General features: G+C 37.5%; 2 pseudogenes across 2 annotated transcripts in view; both read right to left on the bottom strand.

Moving 5' to 3' along the window:
* The window catches only part of LOC101301569, a 46,257-nt pseudogene extending 45,480 nt beyond the window's left edge, over positions 1-777 (bottom strand). The window contains exon 1 of the transcript XR_184367.1: positions 685-777. The product of XR_184367.1 is annotated as an ent-kaur-16-ene synthase, chloroplastic-like (transcript). The remainder of the gene's footprint in view (positions 1-684) is intronic.
* A 1,301-nt stretch (positions 778-2,078) lies between these two features.
* LOC101301279 lies at positions 2,079-5,758 on the bottom strand (annotated as a pseudogene). The gene is made up of 12 exons (XR_184366.1): positions 5,479-5,758; positions 5,221-5,401; positions 4,701-4,918; positions 4,487-4,607; positions 4,274-4,371; positions 3,971-4,194; positions 3,762-3,874; positions 3,591-3,689; positions 3,173-3,388; positions 2,923-3,064; positions 2,481-2,726; positions 2,079-2,396 (listed from the first exon to the last, which is right to left on the bottom strand). The product of XR_184366.1 is annotated as an ent-kaur-16-ene synthase, chloroplastic-like (transcript).
* Between the last annotated feature and the right edge of the window lie 2,923 nt (positions 5,759-8,681).

The following is an 8,681-nucleotide window of genomic DNA, read 5'->3' as shown; positions in this document are numbered from 1 at the left end:
AACTTAACTTCCAATTAGTATTGGTCTCCATAGATCTATTACCCTTCCAATTTCCTCTAAACAGAATTTGCAGATATTGAAGAACTACTCTTTCTTTAAAGGCCCACCAAACTACTTTCCTAGTAATCTATTAAGCCTATTTTCCAGTCAATGGACGAGATCATGTGCTTAGTCCTCTTGTTGCTTTCCCTTTACCCATGCCCTGGAAATTTGCTTCTAAATGATGCTTGAACCAGTACAAAGAGAATGAGAGTTGTGAAGTCTCAATGATAAAGAACATTGTCCATTTTGTGCAATCACAGAACTCTCATCTCTCCTTCACAATTTTTTTTCTTTTTTTCTTCTGTATACATCTGGTTGGTTCTCCACCAGTTCTTACCAACACTAGCTCAGAGTGTGAAAATCTGCATACTACCTTAGAGTCCTACACTAAGGCATTGACTAAATTTAAAATATCCACAAAGCCTGAATATAAAATATCTCACAAGTCACCTTCAGACCCCACACCACTAAATCAAAATTAACGTCGAAGTGGAAAATCATAAGCATTAATTGGGCATTCATAACAAAAGCTCATCAACAGAATAAAGATCAAACAACAAAACAAATTAAACCCAGTTCATGAAGACATGCATGAACCCCAAAGACCAAAGAAAACAAAGCCAAATAGAGAAAGAGAGAAACCTGATGAGGAGGAAAACGTGCGACACCTGAAAGTGTTGAGCTGGGAGAAGGACATGGTTCAGAGAGAAAGAGAAGCTTCGAATCTCTGACTCTGTATCAGACGTGGGGTGGTGTGTAGTTTTATACAAAATTGCAGGAATGGGAATAAAGATTGCAACAGATACGGGGGAAGAAGATTCACAAAACGACAAGTTTGGCTGTCTGTGCTTGTGCTTGTGCAGTTGTGGCTAATCTGCCTTCCCCATATATGACACCGAAACACTTAGAAAAATGTGTGAAAGGAACAGATGGATGGTTCTTTTGTGTTGGAGCCTCGGAGGTATCTTTTATATTATATTGTAGTCCTAGATTCTGATAGGTACTGATAATTCATAATTGGTCTCTCTACATGCATAGGTTCATGGACCAGTGCTCCTTGACCTGACTCATTAATTTTGACCAATTTAGAAAAATACCATGTCTTTGGTGTTTGCCATATTTGAACATTTTTATTGCTAATAAATTCTAAAATGTGTATTTCCTAATCGAGAAATGCTAGCTTTAATTATGTTGATGCTGTTTGTTTAGACAACATTTTTGTGATTTTTTGAGGCCTTAAAATCGAGACCAAGCCAAATTTCTTGTGGGTGCAGAGAGAGTTAAATTTTCAATTAGTGCATCTATAGAAGCTATATTTCTAGTGAGTGCAGTAGCAGGATTGAAAGAGTACAAACACATCATAACTAGTAGGACAGAAAGAGTATGAGTGCAAAAATAGGACTGAAACACTACAAGTGCAATAGTAGGACTGAAAGAGTACGAGTGGAGTAGTAGCCAAATTTTAAGCGAGTGCAGTAGTTGAACTGGACAAGTACCAAGTGCAGTAGTAACTAATTTCCAACAAACTAAATTTTTCAGCGAATGCAGTAGTAACATTAGAGGAGTTTGAGTGCAGTGGTAAGACTGACTTCATTCAAAATAAAATAAATAAATAAACAAAGTTTTGGATTACAAAAAAAAAATCATATGTTTAGTTATTCATGTGAGAATTTTAGAATTGTATGTCTTACCGACACTGACACTATAGAAACATAATCGTCCTTATGTGTAAAATTTTTTCCTTGTGTATTAGTAAAGCATAAATAAGTCAGACGTCAAATGACGCTCGAATCTGTTGAGGTTTAGTGATTATAAATGAGTCTTTGAATCTCATGTAAAAAGAAAATCCTGTTTCTAATATAATCACAGCAGGTTTCTTTCAGTGTGCTGAGCTTTGTGCTATGATATGCATATATAATATATATATATATATATATATATATATATATGTATGTATGCAAGCAAGCAACCATGAATTCCTATACTCAAAACGAGTACAACCCAGTTATCTATAGCTAGCTGCAAATGCCATTCATTTACTTTCTACTTTGCAATTCATTGAGAATGATGGGTATTTCATTTACTTCATTTGCATATTTCATCATGTCGTGGGAGGTGTGTCCATCCTGCTTTCCATAAAATAGGTTCAAAGCTTTTCCCATGTTCCAAAACAATTCCTTGCAAGCTCTTGGAACTGCACTATCCTTGTCCTGCAAAACTAGTCTTTGCAGTTCTCTCCTCTTACTGGTGATGATGCTCTTCGTCTCATTGATCGCCTCTTCTTCGGTAACACTACCATTTCCATGAATCACTGCCAATGTTACAGCATTTAGCTTCCCTACCGCAGCTTCCTTCTGAAATATAGCCGCGAGTTCTTTACAAAGTAGCACATATTATAACTTTTCACTGATATCTCAAATAAGGGGGGTGTTGTCTACCTTATAGGTTACCAAATCATTGAGAAGACGCCCAATAGTACTCATTAGTCTATACAGATTGTAGTATTCCAAACTCTGTACAGCATCCTCTGACAGCTTAGGCCCTACCAGATAGAGAGTTGAAAGGATAATAGGTCCCATGCCAAATGAGACGTACGCATTATCCATGTAATCCTCCATTGTTGGCGCCAACTTGTTGATCACCCACTCAGCTTCCTTCAACATAGCCTTGAGCAAATCCAACCACTGAAAATCAAAGAGAGCTCACATGATCACAATTTAAGTGAGTAGAAAAAAAAAAAAACAGAAAATTGAAAGAGAAACCTGGCATTCTAATGAAGTGAAAAACACTGAACTTTCAGATGCTTAGGAAGAAAGTTATCAATTGATTCATAGATAGAGCAATGATGATATGTTGACAAGTTAAAAGATTCCATCTTACCATCTCAATGACATGATTTGTCACACCGCGCGCTTGCCTTGCGAATGCATTGATGCCGGTCTCACCCACTGCGCTCTTAATTGCTGAAAAAATGATTTCAACATTCTCAGAGCAAGAATCGGCTCTTGGAGTCACATCCCACCTGTGGTTTAGAGATAGGAGCCAGTAAATATAGAGCACAGCAGACAATTTGAACCAATTAAAAACAACTGGAAAGGCCAATTAAGAAGGAATGTGAAAGGAAACATACTTCTCGACCAATTGTATAAGGTTTATCAGTTCCTCTTCAGAACCTCCAACGTCAAACAAATCATCGACCACAGTTACAAGTACCGCATTTTTGGTGCATGACCTACGAGCATCTGATAGTTCAGGAGTGAAAAGAATTCCAGCAGCAGTGAAATAACAGAAAGCCAGGTTCTGCCTGGCAAATTTTAGCTTGTCTAATCTGCTCTCAACAACCCACCTGCTTACATGAAACAAAAATCATACTTCAAAGAAAAAGGGACACACAAAGTGTTCTGATTGTCTTAAACAACAAAACAAAGAAGAGCCAACCTCCACAACTTGCACTCTTAGTGAGTTACATGACATCAAAGTTGGAAACTCGATCCACTAACAAACAGCTCAATGACAGAGAAAAGAGGAGGAGGAGGAGTGACTTCTACCTTGAAAGATGCTCGAGTTCTTCCTGATATACCGATTGACACATATTGTAGTCTTCCACTGCCAGTTTTAGGAAGTCTTCATTTCCTATATTTAAACAACTAATAAAGGAAAAGTAAAAGATGGTCCTCATAATAGTTCAGCATAAATCATACTTTTAAAAAGAGTTATACCGATAAGAAGATTTTAAAATCCTTGTACTGTTGGTGTTGTAAGATAGAATCACTCTCCTGCTCGACAACCGACTAAAAGTTGCATAGGAAGGAAACTTAAGAGCATCATCCACCTGAAAACAATGAAAAGTTGCATTTTCCAAAAACTATCTTGGAACTAAAATGACCAACATCATTAAATCAGTAAGAGACTTGTAATAGAAGGCTACCTCTAGGCCAATAAGCTTATTGACTCTGTGAGGCTGAGTTTTATTATGAGAAAACTCCTGTTTTAGGAAATTACTTGTCCAGCAGTTTTGTTTCTCTAGAACTGATTCATCTGGATGTATGATGACTTGCGATGCCCTAAACAGTTCTAATGCAGCATCAGTGTCCCTTAAATATCCTCCAAGAGAATCACAGAAATTGTCTTCTGAAAATTGATTCAACCAATCTACAAGACACGAAAAACCATTTAATTAAATTATACCAAAACAGAGGAATGAAGACCAAGAAACATAAATCAAAAATACCTGCAGAGACATCATATCCATCAACACGTAAGAGTCGAAAAGCCACAGCACAGGTGGCAGCGTCTGAAAATACATCTTCATCCCCCTGCAGCCAGCATCTGTTTGTTTGCTAATGTTAATCTTCCCCGTAGATATGAAACAATAAAATCTTTAGGCTTTCACTTAGGCACAAATTAAGTAAGCTTGTGGGAAACCATGCATAAGAAGCATTACCTGTATGTTTTATCTAGTACACTCCTTATTTCCTCCCTGAAGTGTCGATCAATACCCAAACTATCAAGAGTTGAAACCATAGAAAGACGAGCATAGTGATCTAGAGGATAAACTGTTGGAACTGAAAAAGGAAATTGAGAATCATTTAAACTTAATGTCAATGTTTAAACAAAAACTAGAAAAGCAGATAAATGGAAAGTATGATGGAAGGCACCTGCATTCCCAAACTTCTCTATGAGTGTGTGTAGGTAATCAAGACAACCAGCATTCTTAGTGTGAGTAAAAGCAGAGGCAGTAGTTGATGGTGAATTAAACAAAGATCCATTCTTCCTTTGGTACTTCATGACCATCTACCAATCCTGTGACTTTCCAATTCCTTCTGAAATGTATGCTATATAGGCTTTCCACCCCTCTGAGTTGCTTCCATAGCCTCTAAACAACAGATTTGTAATACACATTTCAATGAGGAAGAATTAGGATGCAGTACAGATGAATTTCCTATGCTTTCCTAGCATATCAACTGCTTGAATTGAAACATTCATAATTATCTTAAGAAAGCAACTTGTTATTTTGCTCCCAGTAATAAAAATAAAAAATATTTTAAGGTTGTGAAGACAAATCCAAACCCATATATGCATATTTGAGTTCAGTAACTTGACTGGGTAAGTGAAGTAGATAAGTTTAACTAAAAGATAGATACAAGCATAACCCAAGAGAGAAAGCAACGGAAATACCTTTTAAGCTCAAAATCTCTCCTGTGAAATAAAGCCCTTAAGGTTGATCCACCCTGGAGAAAATTCATATTCAAACTCATTGCAGATTCAATCATTGCAGAAAATATTATATCAAACCCAACAGGTGATGGCTTCTCTTCATCAGTAGCTGCAGCTATGTTTGACTCGATAAAATGCAGCCCTACAAAAACAAGAGAGGCTTATTGACATAAACAACATCAGCAAAGAAAATTATATATGCATGGGGAATAAATTTACCCTTGTTAATTTGTTCGTCACCGACACTCCATCGCTTTAGTGCAAGGATACATGCCAAGGTGGATGAGAGAGCATCTTTTGTTAACAGTGGATGCAGATCAGGAGGACCCCATGAGCCATCATGGAGTTGATTGTCCAATAACCAATTTACACATGCAGGGAAAAAAGGATCCTTTACAGAATTTGGAGAAGGGACCATTGCCACGCAAGCAGTGTCATATGAGGAAACAGAGAGATCAACCTTGTTGAACATCTTCTTTATCCTTTGTTTAGTTGCCTCAAAATTCTGCTTGTATTAAAGAAGCATGTTTTATATTGTTTGTAACATAAGAAGTGGGAATTCATAGAAGAAGGGGAATAACCTTACCAAACCAGCAGTTTTTTCTTCTACTTGTGACAAGAGATCTTTTCCTGTTGTAGACATTACGCATATTAGACTATTAGTAAGCAGAAACTCAATCCAGGTTACCACAGACAATGCTGATTCTATGCTTTACATAAACAAAACCTCCTCATCTCTTTGAGGTTACATGATGGACTGATGGAAAACACACTACAAGGAAATCATTTCATTTTGGCCCAAAGCATCTTTTGTGGCTTAATTGGTGATTGCTGAAATACCCAACATGGCATATAAAACGCCCATATCCCCGGCTGTGACAACTCTGCAAAACTTGTTCCTTGTACAGAAAGGTGAACTCAAACAAACCACCTAACGGATAGTCTTTTTGAATCCACCGATTGGTTTTCATGTTCTGGTAAGATTATAGTCTATCCTTCTTTGCTTTTCCAAGGCTAAATCCTTCTTGCCACAAGCAAGTATTTCCTGGTTCTGGTAAGAATATCTAAAGCTAAGGCGTGATGGACCAGCAACCAACATGATTCACTTTTGTTGCACCCTTTTTCCCATCACTTGAAACTGCTTTCAATATGCCAACAACATATGAATTTATATGTTCCCATACACAGACCATTCTCCAACTTTTATCAACAAAAATCCCTTTCTCCTCCTCAATAATCAACAATTTAAAGTAAAAACAAAGACCCAATTCATGAAAATCATGCATACTCCCCAAAAGAAAAGGAAATACAACATAAACAAAGCCAGAGAGAGTAAGAGAGAGAGAGAGACCTGGTGGGGAAGATGTGCAACACCTGAAAATGTTGAGGTGGGAGAAAGACATTGTTGAGAGAGAAAGCTTTGGAGAGAGGGTGTTCAAAAAAGGGGTGTGTAAAATAAAACTGCAGAGTGGGAATAAAGATGGCAAGAAATATGAGCAAGAAGAGACACCAGTTGACAATAATTCCACAGGGAGAGGCAGTTTGTGCGTTAGTTTCTTGCATTTTGAGAGTTTAAAACTGCATGAAAGGGCAAGTTTTGATAATGCTACATGAACATTGATGCTCTCCTACACATGCTATGGACCACGGCAGCACATGATTCAATAGATAATTCACACTTATTGAACATTTTCTTTGTTATTTGTTTGGTCCCCTCAAACTTCTGCTTAAGTTAAAAGGAGCATCCTGATACTTCTAATAGTACAAAAGAGTATAAAGATCCTTACCGAAAATCGCAGTATTTTATTCGGCTCTCCCATTTGTCCCTTGCTACTGTTAGCTCTGCTTCCGGCAACAGAACCTGTATTATCATGATTGTATAATATCCAAGTTCAGAAACTCAATCCAAGTAACCAAACAAGTAGTGCTTTCACATTTTGGAGAAAAGATAGCTAGAAGGATATACAGACAACTCAGACTATGCACAGAAGAAAAAAAAACAACTATATATTAATAAACAGAAAATCATCTTCCCTTTTGTTTCTCAAAAAGCATCTCTTGTGGCTTAGGTGACATGAAACGGGAAAAATGTATTGATTGTGGTGACTGCGAAGTCCCAGGCTACATTGTAATACTGCACCGTGCAGGCTTGCACATATACACAGAAGCATAGGAAATAATCATTTATTATAGACTGAAAATAAATAAATAAATAAATAAAATCATAACAATACACCACCACCACCTAAGCATAAAGCATTTAGTCTTTTTGAGTTCACTGAGATCATAACCTTATATTCCCCTTAGTATTCCTGCCCATGAATCCATCTGGGTCTGTGTATTCTCTTATCCTCAAGCTCTCAACAGACCAACACATTGTTATTTACTTATTCTTGAACCTTTCTTCCTGGTATATGCAAGAACTTGAATAGTAAAATGGTATATGATTAGAATTTACTCACTGGAAAATCTTAGAATTGGGGCCTTGGTTACAGCAACGTCAAAACTTATCAGCAGTCAGAACTCAGAAAACAAAGACTCATCAGCATATAAGGCATAGATTTAAAATAGGCAATACAATTCAAGAAAATCATGCACAACCCGATAAAGAAATACAAAATCTTAAGTAATATATTTAAAATAAAACCAGAGAGAAAAACCTGATCAGGAAAGAGTCGAGGATACTCTGATCAAGCTTCTCGCGTGGCTGAAGGACGGAGTCAACCGCCGGAGCGGCTACGACTTTTTGCGGCTCTGGTTTGATAGCAGCTGCTCCGGCGTGCTCACCTAGGTTCAGGTGATCGCCGGTTCGGGTTCCTGAGCAAGGGTAGTGGGAGTTGGGCTGGGCTTTAGGGTTAAGCCCACTCTCCCTCCTCTCTTTTAATTTGGGATGATGATGGACGGGGCCTCAAAGTGGGTTAGTTTGGCTGGACTTACATTACTCAAATTTGTGGTTGTTCCCTTCATTGATTGGTGGAAGGGCACACCTCGATAGTATCATAGCCCCAGGCTAATTAGGACGGATGTTGAAAGTGAGGGTTGTACTATCGAATAAATTAGTTATTAGTTGGGGTTTGTTTAGGGATGTGAAATCTACACTTCTTAAATTGTAATCTACATTCTTACTTTTTATTTTTAATCATCATTTTCATAAGAAGACAAAAGTTAAATCATGTAATACAAAATTTAAGTTACCACAAATATAAAAGGGAAAATGTCCTAATGCCTAAATATTTAAAAACTAAACTCCATTCCAATTAAAGTCTTATCCGCCCATTCCAATGATTGTTACCAAAATGACTATACTACCCATCTTTAATTCGTAACTGCCCCGTTCCCTCGAAAACCCAACCGTTGTCCCCTCTCTCTCCACAACTTCGCTCTCTCTCCAAAACACCACAACTGTTATCTCTCTCTCTCTC

This window comes from Fragaria vesca, linkage group LG3, assembly GCF_000184155.1.
Source record: "Fragaria vesca subsp. vesca linkage group LG3, FraVesHawaii_1.0, whole genome shotgun sequence".
NCBI classification, from domain to species: Eukaryota; Viridiplantae; Streptophyta; class Magnoliopsida; order Rosales; family Rosaceae; genus Fragaria; species Fragaria vesca.
The sequence above is the reverse complement of the archived record's forward strand: the minus strand, read 5'-3'. Positions and strand labels throughout refer to the sequence as shown.